We start from the raw sequence: 17,998 nt of genomic DNA, 5'->3' as shown, positions 1-17,998 counted from the left end.
TGATAAATTAATTCAAAATGTATTTTCCTGTAAATTTAATTTTTAATTTTATTTTTAACTAGAGATGCAGCACAGAACAGGCCCTTCCAGCCCTACAAACCACGCCACCCACTATTTAACCCTAGCCTAACCAATTTCTACTAACTAGTATGACTTTGAACTGTGTGGAGAAAATCGGATGGACATGAATCTTAGATTGAAGAATACTTTTCAAGAACAGTGATATGCATATGTTTCTGGAAAAGATGTAGGTGAGGAAAAGCATTCTTTGCGCATAGCAGCTCATTCTTTAGAAGTTGGTGAAAAAGACAGAATCTCTCCCAAGTTATATAAAGCATAAAAGTCACAAAACAAACCAGTTTTCAAACTACAAAATGCCTAACAATTTCCAGCAGCCCTTTCTTGAGTTGACAATGTATTTCCATGTGACAGTTACAGTCTAAAATTTCAAACAGAAAACTGAACTGATCTGAAATAATATTTCATTGATAGAAGTTTGCAGATGAGATTTAAAACCTTCAGACTGATATCATGCTGATAATCTAGTGTGTTAGATTCAAGCTAAAGAAGGAGCAAATTAATGAAAAACGCTATTCCTGCTTTGTGCCCTAAGAAGGAAAATAGTTTTTCCTTAGAATTAAACCATGTCATTAACACTTTTAGCAGGTCAAATGAAAATCAACAATACAGATCAGATTCCACAACCAAAGGCAAGTATGGGAAGATTCAACTCACTTAAAGCAACAGTGTAAATATTGGCCTTGATATTATTTAGTTATAGGTGAAGGGGTACATTCAAAAGAGTCATATTGTTTCAACTGATCACTACTGCCACTGGTACAGACATGATGCCAAAAAGCCTCTGTGGTGATATCATGTGTCACGTGTAAGGAAGTGATTGGACAGAGTCAGGAGCACGTGCAGAAATGACAGAATGATCTAGAAACTGTATGTTAAAGACATACTTGCTGTTTCCTGTTGTAAATAAACATTCTAGCTTTAATTCTTCCAGAATATGGTTTGTTCTTAGTAACCCACGGTACGTGTAAAGAACACAACATGGTGTCAGAATTCAGTCTGGAAGAATAATTCATTTCGCTAACACGGGAGAAGCAAAGATAATCGAAAAAAGAGCGCGAACTTTTTCATTGTTTGCTAACAGCTTTAAAAATGGAAGTTTTGCAACCCCCATCGATGCTTCAGCTGACTGGAGATGTAGCTGGAAACTGGAAAAGATTTAAACAGCGTTTTGGAAATTAGTTATCGGCGACCGGAGCAGAAAATAAAACGGAGAAAACGAAAGCTGCAATTCTACTCTACGTGATAGGGGACGTCACAATTGAGGTATATAACTATTTTACTTTTGAAAATGGAGATAATTTGAATCTAAAAGCGATAATTGACAAATTTGACACATTTTGTATACCAAAGCGTAATGTGACGTAAGAGCGCTATAAATTTTTCAAATGTCGGCAGAGACCTGGTCAAACGATTGATCAATTTGTTACGGAGTTGAGAAACCACGGTCAAAGATGTGAGTTTGCAGAGCTTACATATTCCCTCATTAAAGACAGAATTGTTTGTGGCATTCTGGATAATGGTCTATTGACAGAAAGATGGTTAGAAGAAGATTTGAACTTGAAAAAGCTGTGGCACTCTGCAAAGCTTCTGAGGCCGTGATGTTGCAGGCTAAAGAGCTTTTTAATCGAGAACAGCTGCATAGATGCTGTAAAGTGCGAACATTAGAAAAAATAATGCAGTGACAATGAAACCGACAGAGAACAAGACGTCATCTGAAAGAAAAAAAACTTTGTGATGGCTGTGGGCGGCAACATCATCTAAAAAAGTGTCCAGCGTATCGGAAAATGTGCAACACCTGCAGTAAGAGTAATCATTTTTCACGCTGTTGTAGAAGTAGAAAGGAAATAAAACACATAAATGCAGTGCTTGAAAATGAACGCGAGGAGTTTTATATAGATGCGCTTTGTGAACACAAACAAAGTAAGAATGAGTGGACTATTCCATTGCAAGTGAATCAAAACAATATTCTGTTTCAACTTGATACTGGAGCACAAGTAAATGTTCATGCAGAATCTAAGTTTAATGTATTAAAGCCTAGACCAGAGTAACATCAGACAAATATAAAAGTGACTGGGTAATCAGGTGCAGACATTCCAGTTAAAGGAACATGTGTGGCAAAAGTATCACACAAAAATATTGAGCACACACTTTCATTCGTGGTAGTGCCAAAAAATGTACAGTCAATACTTGGTTTATCTGCCTGTGAGAGACTGAATTTGGTAAAAAGAGTCTTAGTCCTGGACAGTGACACAGAGTCAGAATACAATGACTTGACGAAAGAGTATGAAGTCATACAGAGACCAAACTTGCTGGTACAGTACAATACTGACCTGAAGCCACAGAGTGACAAGAATCAGGATTCAATTGAAGAAGTGAAAGCACAAATGAAGGAATTGAGAAGCTTTATTGATATGATGAAGTCTCAGCATAAAAAACAGATTACACAGTTAATGAATGAATTAGATGAAGAAAAGAAGATTCGTATTTCATTACAAATGGAAGTGGAAGAATTAAGAAAGTTACAGTACTTGAAGTACAACCCAGATCATACATGGTCCAAACAGAAGGAGCAGTGTTAAGAAGAAATCGCAAAGACCTCAAGAAAGAGCCAACTTCAGAGTTTCAGTTAACTGATGCAGACCAGATGAAACAAGGAAATAACAATGAAACACAAGAACTGTGTAAACCACTTAGAAGGTCCACTCGATTTTGTAAACCCCCAGGGAGACTGATAGAGACATGTTAAATTATGTATTTGTTCTGGTCAATGTTGCTAATTGTTTTTCTTTTTACGGAAAGGAAGATGTGGTGATATCACGTGTGACGTGTAAGAACGTGATTGGACAGAGTCAGGAGCATGCGCAGAAATGACAGAATGATCTAGAAACTGTATGTTAAAGACGTGCTTGCTGTTTGCTATTGTAAATAAACGTTCTAGCTTTAATTCTTCCAGAATATGGTTTGTTCTTAGTAACCCATGGTATGTGTAAAGAACACAACAGCCTCTACTGTCATTGCAAAAGAAATGGTTAACTGAACATGAGTGGGTAGCCCTGCTATTGTACATCAAATCTTGTCCAGCAATGGTCACTATCTTGGGTTTTGGGAAAGGATTTTTTTTGACAAACAGTAAGAGAGAAAGAGGAGGTTATATTATGTGTGACAAGCCACTTGCTATGCCCATCACAAGTTTGTATCAAAGTCTGATTAACCTTCAAGGTTCGCATTGTTTTGCTCTTTCTTTCTTTCACTGCTTCACCAGCATCAACAATCATCACCACAGTGAAAAAGGCAACATCAAAACAGAAAGTGAAAAATAAAAAAAAATCTTGCAAATGTTGGAAACCTGAAACCAAGAACAGAAAATGCTGTAACAAACAGCATCTGTGGAAAGAGGAATAGTCAACATTTCCGATCTTCAACCCTTCATCAGATGAGCTAGAGTTTGGTTCACAGACCTGAAACATTGAATGATCTTCTTTTCTGATGCTGCTGACCGGCTTAGGATTTTCAGATTTTCTGTTTTTTAATCAAAACGGAATGCCTCATTCAACTCATATTATGGTATAGTCTTCAATCCACGACTACCAATTAAATGGTTTTGTTTATTATCAGAGAACGTATACAGTACACAACCTGAAACCCTTACTCTCCGCAGACGTCCTTGAAGCAGAAGACAAACCCCAAAGAATGAATAACAGAGAAACGTTAGAACCCCAAAGAACCCCCCCTTCTCCTGGGCACAAACAGCAGCAAAAGTATCAACCCTCCCCCTCCTGCCTCAGCAAATAGGACCAGCCACCCCACCACCCGACACACAAGGAATAGCAAACCCCCGCCCCCAAAGAGACCATGATCTACAGTCTATCAAAAACCACCGTTCACCCAACAGTTTAACATGCCACAGGCTCTCTCTCTCCCTAATATATGTGTGTGTGTGTGTGTGTGTGTGTGTGTGTGAGAGAGAGAGAGAGGAGAGAGAGAGAGACAGGGAGACAGAGACGCACCAACAGCTCACTGTTTCGGTGATAGTCTGCAGTGTCTCTTATTTCAACATCAGGGTACACAGTTAACTATCATAAATAAATTATATTCTTTGAGGGAGCAGGTGTCCATAACACTTAACTATAGAATCAAGCTATATCTATAATTTACTTAACCTTTGTCCCAACAGTTTGGAATTGTTGATGTCTGCCCTAACCCAGTAGTAGCATTACCATCTGAGTCAAAAGTTTACGGCTTTAAGTCCTGCTGCAGAGACCTGAACATGAAACTCTAGCATGACATTTCAGTCCCCTATTTTGGAAGCCAGAAGTACCAGGTTTCAGATGAGACATCAAGACCATTTCAGGTGGAAGTAAAATTATCCATGGCCCTATTTCAGACAAGCGCCTGGCCAATACACATCCTTCAACATACACTTCATTCAAAACAACATTATCTGAACATTATCACGTGGCTGTTAAAGGGGGCTTGCATTTCCTAAATTACTAATGGCTGAACTACAGAAATATATCACTGGATGTAAATTGCTTCTTGACCTTTTAAAAGGCACCTGTAAAAAAGGCACTATACAGAAGCAAACCTTTTTTCCCCTCAGTTGATAATTTAGTTCTCCCGAAAAGCCAAACACAATCTAACGTCTGTTAATATCTTAAATGTAGCAAGAAGCAATGTAAAATGTATATCTATGCTTAAAGGTTAGGAGAGATTGTATATAACTACTAAGGTAGCGCAACTGCTAATAGTTTAAGAATATGCGAGCTGTCCACGGAATGTTGTTTGTTTTAAAATTGTAAGACAGATTTCAAGAAATTCTTATTTTTATGTCTTATTCGCAATAACGAGCTGGAAACATTGACACAGTAGCGAGGTAGGGAGAGGAAAGGAAGAAAATCTTACCACTAAAAGCCTGCGGGGGTCCAAATCGTGAGATCGATTAATTTGAATCTAAATGTCTAAATTTAAATTTCTATGCCTGGGGAATTTCTAACCCCGCGGCGACTGCTGGTCCCGGCCAGGTCCCCAAATGACCCAAACGCCAGATGAAGCCCCGTACTCAAGCGGCTCCCCGGGGACTCCAACCCAGTCCGACTCCTCGGAAGATACGACCAGCTCACTCCAGTGACTGCATCCTGCCCTTCAGATGCACGATCCAGAGTATCTGGAAAGGGCACGCCAAGCTGAAGCAAAACTCCTGACTGCCCTATGGTATCTCAAATAATATATTTAAACAGGAATTTACTTCAACCTGAAAGGAGCGTACCAAACAAAATAATGATGGAAAGGCACCAGAATCTTCCGAGGAAGCCGAGCTAGGGTATTAAAATACACGAGCCTGGAACATGTTCTTGTAAAAGCAAAGAACACATTTCTAGTAATAAAGTAATGCAAAAAAAAATTACAATTCTTTTACAAAATCCACTTTCAGCGGGCAACTCACCGGGCAGGAGTCAGAAGAGAAATGTTTGCCTGCTTTAAGAAAATAAATCTCCCGTGTCCCTTTAATGTGCTTCCGAGGGGAACTTTGGTGAGCAGTGCCCCGCTGGCAGCTATCGCTGCTCCCTACTTCTGGGGACAAAGCCCCTCGCCCGCACGGACTCGGAGATTGACAGGCGGACCCGGCGCGCCCGCGCCCGCGCGCGCTCCCTCACTCCAACCTGCACTGGACAGGCTTTGTGTCCTTTCTCTTGCACACCCGCCACTCCGTTGCCGAACCGATCCTGCATTAACCCAGACGTTCATTCAAACCCGATCGGACGCTGCAACCTCGAGATTAACGTTAATTGTAACCTGACTGGGGAGGCCTCCGTGTCCGTGAAGCAGGTTAAATTGCAGCAGTCATTGCTAACGGTGCGAACACTGTGACCCCTAGAGGAAAGCGGAGACGGACGTAATTTCTAAATAGATCCTTTGAATATTACTCGGACGAGAATCCTCTGAAAAAAACCGTGAAGCATGATTCAAGTTCTAGGAAGACCACATCATTTTTCGATTACGCACGTGGAGCGGTCGGTAGCCTTCTGACCTTGGCATTGGGAGTAATTTAAACGGTTGAGATTTTTCTCCTCGTCTCTGTACGTGATTAAAATCAGTTTAAGAAGCAAGAAAATGCAGAAGCTTGAAAAGCGAAATTAAAAGCTCCTAAACAGGTCAGGTTGCACCTGTAGAAATAGAATCGGCTTTTTTGATTCGATCTCCAACTTCTTCAGATTATAGAAGACCTGGACCCGAAATGTTAAGTCTTTCTCTCTCCATAAGTTCTACCTGACTTATTAAGTGTTTCCTCTATCTACATCTGTTTCATTTTCAAATACCAGTATTTTCAATTGTGTTTCTGTTTTTTGGAATTTTTGCTTACATAAAAGGAGATATCTTCGGAGATATAGCAAATACAACAGGTTTCCCTGTATTATTGAAAACTACTGTATACATGAACGCCATTGACAGAAGCCGAAATACTGCCGTTCATGTATTTCATATCTCCAGTGTTAACTTCATTTCTTTCTGGTCAACTGTACGTCAGTAAAAACTCTTTATATACTGTATTGTGAAACACATACACAATTTGGATGTTTTTAAACTCGCTGTTTGATCTGTTTATCTATCTGCCTCCTATTTTTTTAAACGATGCGTTGCTTTTGTTCTGTTTGCTTGAGTTCTGTGTTCTGCCGATCATTCTGGGCATGCTATGTTCATACTCAATGTGTGGCGACTTGTGAACTGGATCCAAGGCACCCTTGGGCGTGCTGGTTGTCCAAAGATTCATTTTATTATCAAAGTATGTTCGTAGGATAGAACTCCGAAGTTTGTCTTTTTCAGTTAGCCGTAAATACAGAAAACCATATAAGCAGTTGAAAGAACAAAACTAAGATAAAAAGATTAAATAGAAGACATAGAAAAAAATGAAATGATTGACTATCAGGAAGATGTTGCTCAAGGACTTGTGTTAATGCAAATTATGCAATTGTGTGTATATGTGATGTACACTTGATAATAAACTTGAACCTTGAAACTTGAATTTGTTCATTTCACCTTTTAATATGTTTACATATTCAAACATGTCATATGGAAATGCAATCTTCATATCATTATTGGTCTTAAATGCCTTTCAATTACTCATGTGATTATGTAACAACTACAATCATGCAAACATCTTAAAATATTGGTATGGCTTTGTCTAAGATGTAAAGCAAAAAATACTTGGACCATATTTAATTGATAAAATTTGGTTTGTCTCATTAAGCTACTCCTTCCTCTTTTAAGATAGACCCTCTCTTCTCCTCTCACTTTCACACACACACACACTCACTCAGAGCCCTTTTTATGAATCACTGCAAGGTGCTTTTCAATATCAAACAATGCTAGAGGTTGCAAAGTTTACGGTTTGAAGGATTTATAGGAGGTCGGATCAAGAGTACACTTGCAATATAATTTATGGCTGACACGATAAGGATGAAGATGGGGGTGCAGCAGTCAAATTACCTGGCTGCTAATTTGGAGGACAGAGCTAACAATCCAGGGGCACATATTCAAAGCTGTTCGTAGCAAATGGGGATCAGTCTTTGAAATAAGCAACACACCAAAATGCTGGAGGAACGCAGCAGGCCAGGCAGCATCTATGGGGAAAAAGTAAACAGACAATGTTTAGGGCTGAGACCCTTCATCAAGACTGGAGAAAAAAGATGAGGAGGCAGAGGGGAGGGGAGGAAGAACTACAAAGTGATGGGTGAAACTGTGGGTGAGGGAGGGTTGAAGTAAACAGCTGGGAAGTTGATTGGTGAAATAGATAACAGGGCTGGAGAAGGGGAATCTGATAGGCAAGGACAGAAGACCATGGAGGAAAGAAAAGGGGGAGGAGCACCAGAGGGAGGTGATGGGCAGTTGAGGAGATAAGGTGAAAGAGGGGAATGGTGAAGAGTGGGACATTATCAGAAGTTCAAGAAATTGATGTTCATGCCATCAGTTTGGAGGCTACCCTGAGTGAGCCCTCATTGCAACAGTAGAGGAGGCCATGGACTGACATGTCAGAATGAGAATGGGAAGTGTAATTAAAATGGGTGGCCACTGGGAGATCCCACTTTTTCTGGCGGAGAGAGTGTAGGCGCTCAGCAAAGCAGTCTCCCAATCTACGCCGGGTCTCACCAATATATAGGAGGCCACTCTGGGAGCACCAGATACAGTAGATGACCCCTACAGACTCACAGGTGAAGTACACAGTGTACTCTTTTCCATAGATGCTGCCTGGCCTGCTGAGCTCCTCAAGCATTGTGTGTGTGTGGCCTGGATTTCCAGCATCTGCAGATTTTCTCTGTCAGTCTTTGAAATGATTGACACTATCATCTTCACAAAGGGAATTACTATAATAAATACTCACATTGCCAGCCATGTCCAGATCACAAAATATGATTAAGTAAAATAGAAACAATATTATTGACTGATGAAGGGTCTCTGCCCAAAACGTCCGCTGCTAATCATTTCCATAGATGCTGCCTGACCTGATAAGTTCTGCCAGCATTTTGCATGCGTTGCTCTGGAATCAGAATCAGGTGTAACATCACCTGCACATGTCATGAAATTTGTTAACTTTGTGGCAGCAGCACAATGCTAAATACAGATAAATACAGAAAAAAACTAATTACAGTAAGTATATATACAAATGTATATTAAATTGTTAAGGTAAGTAGTGCAAAAAGATTTTTTTTAAAAAGTAGCAAGGTGGTATTCATGGGTTCAATGTCCATTTAGGAATCGGATGGCAGAGGGGATGAAGCTGTTTCTGAATCACTGAGTGTGTGCATTCAGGCTTCTGTACCTCCTTCCTGATGGTAACAATGAGAAGGGGGCATGTCCTGTGTGGTGGGGGTCCGTGATGATGGAAGCTGCTTTTCTGAGGCACTGCCCCTTGAAGATGTCTTGGATACATTGGAGGCTAGTACCCATGATGGACCTGAATAATTTTATAACTTTCTGCAGCTTACTTCGATCCTCTGTGATAGCCCCCACGCCCCTCCCCATACCAGACGGTGATGCAGTCAGTCAGAATGCTTCCCATGGTACATATGTAGAAATTTCTGAGTGTTTCAGGTGATAAACCAAATTTCCTCAAAGTCCTGATGAAATATAGCCGCTGTTTTGTCTTCTTTACTGCATCAATACGTTGTCTTTAAGCTTACAGTAAATTTTGGAGCTATTAGGTTCATTGTGATTCTGCAATCTTTGTAAAAGCAATCTGAAATATTAAACAGTTAGCTTTATTCCCTTCCAGAAAGTATTATCTTGTATTTTCTCAAATGCTTACAGTACTTGATCAATAATCTCTTCTGTACCATTTTTGTGACAATATATTCCATGATCAAACAATTTTCTGCCCAATACATTCCTGATGATGTTTTTCTTTGTTCTTGTAGTTACAATTTAAAAATTGATAATTGATCCAGTATTAGCTAATCAGAAAGAAAACCAATTTTCTCCATGTTTTTCTAACAAACCCTTTATAATTAAAAATAAACCTTATTAAAGAAAAGCTTTTTGCCATTCAGTGAAAACCACCCTCTATTTCAATTTTTTTCACAAGTTAATTATTTTCATCTCCCGTCCCAAAGTCTCAAACCCTCGGTGAGATAGGGAGTTGTCTATCCCAGCATGTGAAGACAGACTCCGGCGGATTGAGCGGACGGGACCAATGGAAGGTCCAACGGTCAAGAAGGCAGTCTCTGCAAGCGTCGTGGAACATGTAGAGTATGTTCATCCACTATGCCTAGTCCCATCTCCAGCCGTCTGGACTCTGTCTTGAAACTGGATCCAGATGGGAATTGGAAAGATAGAGTGAGTCTGACGCTGCACAACTCTCCCTTACTTAATTCCAAGTCATGCGCTAGTCTTGACATCATCAATGGTGTCGAGGTCTTCATCGACGACGACGATGGATGAACATATTTACATCTGCTGCCATCTTGGTGAATTTTTAATACTATCGGTGGCTTGAATGATCATAAGACCATAAGACATGGGGGTAGAATTGTGTCTGCTTTACCATTCAATCACAGCTGATTTATTATTTCTCTCAATCCCATTCTCTGCCTTCTCCCTGTAACCTCTGGCACCCTAACTAATCAAGAACCTGTCGACTTCAGAATTGTACATAGTCCTCTAAATACAGTTAAACAATTGGCATGTGAAGTTTACTTATTTATTTATTCAAGATGTCGTTCAGTCTTCCTTTTAGATAAATGTAACCACATGCCTGTTATTGATTGACTAACATGACTCATGCACTATAATTAAAACAACAACAATGATTTCGTGTGTCAAATAAATTTATATTTCATGGTACTCATTATTGTTCATAATGGTTTTTATTACAGTGAGCATTCTGAAAAACATCATAAATATCCTTGTTCTGGTGCAATGGGCAATCATAATGAAAAAGTGGCAAGTGACAAACAAGTTGTACTTTTAAATGGAAACTTAAATATAAACATTCTTAATGCAGCAAATCAATAAAATTTAGACATACAAAATTGCTAAGGAAACTAAACTTCTGAGAGCTATAATAATGGAAGTGATAGAAAGTAGCTTACATAAGTCTCAAGAAATGCAGAAATAAAATAGTGATAATATGTATGTTTCTTTTAACGTTTATGATGTTGGCACTTAAAATAGGAACATTTTCTGTCACTCCTATTCTCTTAACTGGGAATAACTTGAAAATCACTTTACTTTATACTTTATTGTCGCCAAACAATTGATATTAGAACGTACAATCATCACAGCGATATTTGATTCTGCGCTTCCCGCTCCCTGGATTACAAATATTAAATATTAAAATATTAAAAATAGTAAAAAATAGTAAATATTAAAAATTTAAATTATAAATCATAAATAGAAAATAGAAAAATGGAAAATAAGGTAGTGCAAAAAACCGAGAGTCAGGTCCGGATATTTGGAGGTTACAGCCCAGATCCGGGTCAGGATCCATTCAGTAGTCTTATCACAGTTGGAAAGAAACTGTTCCCAATTCTGGCCGTATGAGTCTTCAAGCTCCTGCGCCTTCTCCCGGAGGGAAGAGGGACGAAAGCTGTGTTGGCTGGGTGGGTCATGTCCTTGATTATCCTGGCAGCACTGCTCCGACAGCGTGCGGTGTAAAGTGAGTCCAAGGATGGAAGATTGGTTTGTGTGATGTGCTGCGCCGTGTTCACGATCTTCTGCAGCTTCTTTCGGCCTTAGACAGGACAACTTCCATACCAGGTTGTGATGCACCCGAGAAGAATGCTTTCTACGGTGCATCTATAAAAATTAGTGAGGGTTTTGGGGGAACAGGCCAAATTTCTTTAGTTTTCTCAGGAAGTAAAGGCACTGGTGGGCCTTCTTGACAGTGAACTCTGCTTGGTTGGACCAAGTCAGGTCACTTGTGATATTGACCCCGAGGTACTTAATGCTTTTGACCTGTTCCACTTGCGCACCACCAAATAGATATAAATGATTTGATTTGTCAATGATATATAAATTGTGGAAAAGATTGTTTTTACTTATACCAATAATGTAATGATTAAATTGCTGGAGACTTTTATAAATGCCCACACTACCAGGTTGGCTTCAATATCATTTTATACGTGGAAGCTGACCATCTTTGCAAGTGGAGTTTCCTCTGTCCCAGCAACTCCCATAGCAGTACTTGATTAAAAAATCCTGGTTTTCCTGATATTCTGCACAAAAGTATCATATATGTTTTTTTTTAAGTTGTTCCTATGGTAGGGGTATCAAAAGGTTATAGGTTTAAACTAAGAGGAAGAACTATTGAAGGGGATCGGAGGGAAAAGATTTTTTTCACTTAGAGAGTGATTATAGATAGATAGATATACTTTATTGATCCCGAGGGAAATTGGGTTTCGTTACAGCTGCACCAACCTAGAGTAGAGCATAAATATAGCAATACAAAAACCACAAACAATCAAACAACAAAATGCAAACTATGCCAGATGGAAAATAAGAACAGAACCAGTCTATTGGCTCAGGGTGTCTGACCCTCCACGGGAGGAGCTGCAAGTTCGATGGCTACAGGCAGGAACGACCACCCGTGCCACCCAGTGTTGTATCTCGGTGGAATGTGGCCGAAGTCCAACAGTAAAAAGTTCAATATCCGGTCTACAAACACGTTCCTCGATCGTAATATGACCCGGATTGCACCATCTGTTGTTAACCAGAACAGTAAGCATCCAACTCCTTTACGCTTACCGCTCTCAGTGCACTTCCGGTCAGCCGGAACGGTCTGGAAGCCGTCCATAGAGAAGTTTTGATCGGGTATGTCCTCGTGCAGCCCCGTTCCAGTGAAACACATAAAACTGCACTCCCGAAATGTTCTCTGACACCTGGCTAGCACCGTGAACTCGTCCATTTTATTACCCACTGAACTCCTCTTCTCCATAAGTCTCTGTTGTCTCGACCCGGTCCTCTTTTCTCGACTTTGTGATTCCCCCTCTGCATCCTCTGTATGTTTTCGTCCAGATTTCAGCAGGGGTGTCCGCCGCTCTGCTCGCTAAACCGGCCGGCATAAGCACAAGCAGCTGGTCCCTAGAATAAATAATGCGACCATGCTTCTGTCCCGCTAATGAGACGTGTCCGAATGTAACTATTTCCAGCGTTAAAAACCCAAATAAAACTCTCTCTACCAGCATGTTACAGAGGGTGCATCGTCGACGTGTTACCGTGAAAAAAAATATAATGTAAGTTTAAAAGTAAGAAGAAAAAAGTAAGAATACTGATCGGAACGGCTGTAACAGGCTGCATGCGCACGATAGACAGTAGCATCAGTTATGAGCTTCTTCTTTTAACTTAATTGTATCTCTTAACCACTGGAGTTATTATTTCTCAATGAAATGCAAATTAATTGATAATTATGAAATATATTTTTTTTATTTGTCTAATGGTAAACTTCTTAAAGTCTAATTTCCCAATGTACCTAACCCACTTTTCACATCTATGTAATTGAATAAATTTACATTCAAGACTCAAATTTCCAACTGAATTTTGTTTCTGACAAACATTTGCTTTGGAACACAAGAGATTCTGCAGATGATGGCAATCCAGAGTAACATTCACGAAGTGCTGGAGGAACTCAGCAGGCTGGGCAACATCTCATGGAAATGGATAAACAGTTGACATTTTGGGCTGAGACCCTTCAGCAGGACTGAAAATGAAGGGAGCACATTTCAAAATAATAAGTTGGGGGTGGGGAAGGAGTACGCGCTAAAAGGTGATAGGTGAAGCCAGGTTGTTGGGGGAGGGGAGGTGAAATAAGAAACTGGGAAGTGATAGGTGGAAAAGACAAAGGGCTGGAGAAGAAGGTATCTGATAGGAGAGGAGGATAGACCATTGGAGAAAGAGAAGGAGGAGGGGCATCAGGAGGAGGTGATAGCAGGTGAGGAGAAGAGCTAAGAGGCTAGAGAGAGGAAAGGAGGAGGAAAACATTACCAGAAGGAGAACTTGATGCTCATGCCATCTCTTTAGAGGTTACCTAGATGGAATATGAGGTATTGCGCCTCCACCCTCAGAGTGACCTCATCATAGAGAAGAGGAGGTCATGGACTGACGTGTCAGAATGGAAATGGGGATAGGAATTAAAATGTACAGACACCGGGAAACTCTGCTTTTTGCAGCTGGAGCAGAGATGCTCGACAAAGCGATCCCCCAATTTAAGTTGGGTTTCACTAATGTAGAGCAGGCTGAACTGTAATCACTGGATAGACTAGGTTACCCCAACAGATTCAGAGGGGAGTGTTGCCACATTTGGAAGAAGTGTTTGGGACCCAGAATGGAGGTGAGGGAAGAGGAGTAGCATTTCTGTCACTTGCAGAGTTACATGTCAGGAGGGATGTATCGCTTTGGAAATTCATCTGTGAGATAAGAGTAATTGCTACACAACGCTTATCTTCAACTATAAACAAGTATCTAAAAATAAGAACATAATTGTGCATGAAATGTAATGTGAGTTATTGAACCAATTTGATTACTTCAATGCAAAACAGGCAGTCTTCTGCTTCAGATTAAATGAATATCTTTGATGCTTCATTCAAGTTTAATTACTTTGCATATTTAATAGGGGATATTGATTCCAACATTATTATTGTAACCATCTTGTTTTCAAGCCAATATGCTGAAGCCAAATTTTCAATTCCAGCACCCGTTCTGTAAAGAGTCTCTGTATATTCTCCCCATGGAATGCTTGGGGTTTCTCCAGTTTCTCCAATTTCCTCCCACTGTCCAAAGATACCCAATAGGTTAATTGAACGTTGTAAATTGTCCCGTGATTAGGTTATGATTAATTGGGGATATGGGGTTGCTGGGGCAGAATGGCTCGAAGGGCTGGAAGGAGCTACTCCATACTGAATTGCTAAATAAAATGTGCGCACGCGCGCGTGCGTGTGAGTGTGAGAGTGAGTGTCTGTGTGTGCCTGTGTGTGTGTATATGTGTGTGTGTGTGTGTGTGTGTGTGTGTGTGTGTGTGTGCGTGTGTATGTGTGCATTTGCGTGTCTGTGTACGTGTGTGTATGTGTGTGTGCATGTGTGGGTGGGTGTTCGTGCGTGTGTGTGTGTTTGTGTGTATGTATGTGTGAGTATCTTTGTATGTGTGTGTGCGTGTATGTGAGCTTGTGTGTGTGTGTATCTCAGTATGTGTGTGCATGTGTGTGTGTGCACACATGCGTGTGCATGTGTGTGTGCGTGGCTGTGTACACGTGTATATATGTGTGTGTGCGCGCGTGTGTGTGTGCATGTGTGTGTGTGTGTGTGTGTGTGTGTGTGTGTGTGTGTGTGTGTGTATGTGTGTGCTCCCTTACAAATTAAATTTGGAAAACAAGTCAATATATTTTGGTTCCAAGAGTAATAGATCATATAAAATGAGAGTGCAATTCAAGCATAGGATTGCCTTATCGTTAAGCCTGATCATAATCCAATGTTCTCCTCCCAGCAAAAGTAACAGGATAAATATCAGCTGAAACCCAACCTCAAAGTCTTTTGTTCTGTTACATTGACTCTGGTGCTAAATGAAGTAATTTTATGACCATGGAATCTAAAATCAGAGTGTGAAAGATGTAATTTTTTTAAAGTACACAAAGGAGAACCTTTCAGACCAGTTTGTAGATAACCCAGTTGAGAAGATAAAGTATCGGGCCTAAATTTAGGAATAAAGCCAAGCCAGTAGTTAAGTGTCTGTTGGTGCCCTTTCTTGTAATAGCGTCCGTAACTCTTAAAAGGATGATATGGAAATTAAGGTCCTGAATTGGAGGAAAGCTGATTTCAGTAAGATAAGATAGGGCTTGTCAAGGTAGACTGAGCAATAAATTCACATCAGACAAGTGTCTTTTAGAGGTTCAAAGTTTCCTTTATTATCAATGTATGTATGCAGTATACAATTTTAAGATTTTTCTTCTCCAGATAGCCAAAAAACAAAGAAATCCATAGAAGTTAGTTCAAAGAGAAACAGCAAATCCATCCCCTGCACAAAAAATAGCAATGACACGATCATCAAATCCCTCCCAACCTTCTTGCTCTGCACAAAATGCAACAAGAACATCACCACCCTAATCCTCCTTTCCCACATGAAACGCAACAAGAACACCTGCCCCCAAATCCGCCTTCCAACACAAAAAACTGACAAAAATGCAACAGAAACATAAATCCCCAAATCCCCCTCCCACCGCACAAAAGAAAAAGCGACAGAACGGGTGACAACACAGAATATACTGTAAAAACCTTAAGACTGAAAAAGTCCGTAGTCCATAGTTCAAATCCACAAATGTAGAACTTCGGTAACATCCTCCAACATCATCAAAAGAGAGACACGCCGAGACATCATTGAGAGTGAAAATCCAACATGTTCCTGTAAGGGTGAAAAGCAATGAAAGCAAGTTCAGGGAATGCTGGATATCAAGGGATATTGAGCATTTGAGTAAAAAAAAGAGGATATGTAGAGTACCTGTTGAGCATCCTTTATCCAAAACTTTTTCGAGCACTGAGATGACATCACAAAATGGAAAATTCCACAAGGTGCTGGGAAGGTTCCCAAACAATGTGCAGGTCTCTGCGCACCACAGAAGTGACGGTATACTGATCACGAAACAAGCAAAGATCTAGCACGATCAAGTGAAAATTGAAGGTAATGTGAATATTCAGCAGGTTGGTTGCCGAAATTTAAGAAAAGGCACAGCATTAAATTTTTAAAGATTTATGGTGATAAAACATCTCCTGATCACAAAGCAGCAGAGAAATTCATTGATGAGTTTGCCAAGATTGTCGCTGATAAAAATCTAACATACTGAACGGCTGCATCTGTCATGAACCCTGCGGGCTTATGCATCTGTATTTGTTAATTGTTATCTTAAGAGTCATCAAGCCCTTGTGCTTTCTGTTTATGTTGTCAAATTTATATTGACTGGCACGGGTTTTCTGCTTACTGTGATTATTTAAAGCAGACACTCAATTAGCGATTGTTGCTAATTCTTCTGTTTCAAGAATGATTAGTCTTGCAGCGTCAGCAAGTCAAGCCATCGATGTTCAGGTGGAATTACTATGAATAAGCTCTTGATCCTGCTCTACATGGGAGCCTGTCGTTCCTCTGCACCTGGGTTCAGTTGTCTGTCACCACACACCGTGGGAGTAGGACCCCACTGTAAACAGACCCCGCGGAGTTCAAACAGCGGCTTGGATGTTGGTCAGCTGAAGGCGAGCGTGCCTTCTATTCTTAGTGCCTATCTGAAGGCTATGTTCTGGGTTTCCCAAGGCTACCTTCGAGTTTCTTGAGTCCATGTTTCAAGCTTCTCTAGTCTACATTCTATGTCATCAAGATTTCTTGGGTCCAGGTTTCCAAATTTGATTCTATGCTCCCAAGTTATATGCAATGTTCCCAAGTTTACCACCCCTGTCTCAAGAGCATCAGGTCTGTCTCAATTTTGCCAAGCCTGTCTCAAGTTACAGGGCTTCCCGGGCTGTCAGGTACCAGCTTTAGGAGAGAGAGATACAGTCTTGAGCCCTGCCAGTCTTGCACCTGTGTTTGTTAATTGTTGTCTTATCTAGAGCCGTTAAACCCTTGTGCTTTCTGTTTCATGTTATCAAGTTTGTTTTAGCTGGCACAGGTTTTCTGTGTACTGTGATTATTTAAAGCAGGTTCCCAATTAGTGCTTATTGCAGGGTCCTTGTGTTTCGAAAATGATTGGTCTACTGGTTTCATTCACAAAATTATTAAGATATTATATAAAACTATCTTCAGGGTATTTGTATAAGCTGTATATGTAATGTATATTGATTTTGTGTTTATACTTGGGTCCCATTCAGAATCAGAATCAGGTTTATTATTACCGGCATGTGACATGAAACTTGTTAACTTAGTAGCAGCAGTTCAATGCAATACATAATATAGAAGAAGAAAAAAATAAAAGTAGTAATAATAATAAATAAATAAGTAAATCTTATTCAGTATACATTATACAGCATGTACATATTGAGTAGATTAAAAATTGTGCAAAAAACAGAAATACCATATATTTTTTAGAAAGTGAGGTAGTGTCCAAGGGTTCCATGTCTACTTAGGAATCAGATGGTAGAAGGGAAGAAGCTGTTCCTGAATTGCTGAGTGTATGCCTTCAGACTTCTGTACCTCCTACCTGAACGTAACAGTGAGAAAAGGGCATGCCCTGGGTGCTGGGGGGTCCTTAATAATGGACACTGCCTTTCTGAGACGCCACTCCTCGAAGATGTCCTGGGTACCTTGTAGGTTAGTACCCAAGATGGAGCCGATTAAATTTACAACCCTCTGCAACTTCTTTCAGTCCTGTTAAGTAGCACCCCCCCATACCAGATACTGATGCAGCCTGTCAGAATGCTCTCCATGGTATATCTATAGAAGTTTTTAAGTGTTTCC

At 40.2% G+C, this 17,998-nt stretch overlaps 1 protein-coding gene across 2 annotated transcripts in view; it reads right to left on the bottom strand.

Moving 5' to 3' along the window:
- Positions 1-5,944, bottom strand: part of LOC140195933 (SPRY domain-containing SOCS box protein 1-like) — a 251,720-nt gene extending 245,776 nt beyond the window's left edge. Inside the window, exon 1 of one of the 2 annotated variants that reach the window (XM_072254618.1) lies at positions 5,525-5,944. The gene's annotated coding sequence lies outside the window, so the exon portion shown is untranslated. Of the gene's footprint in view, positions 1-4,983; positions 5,053-5,524 lie in introns of those variants that run through there. The other variant, XM_072254619.1, reaches the window with a different exon arrangement.
- Positions 5,945-17,998: the final 12,054 nt, after the last annotated feature.

This window comes from Mobula birostris, chromosome 4 (assembly GCF_030028105.1).
Source record: "Mobula birostris isolate sMobBir1 chromosome 4, sMobBir1.hap1, whole genome shotgun sequence".
NCBI lineage: Eukaryota > Metazoa > Chordata > Chondrichthyes > Myliobatiformes > Myliobatidae > Mobula > Mobula birostris.
Note: the sequence above shows the minus strand (reverse complement) of the source record. Positions and strands in the feature narration are given on the sequence as shown.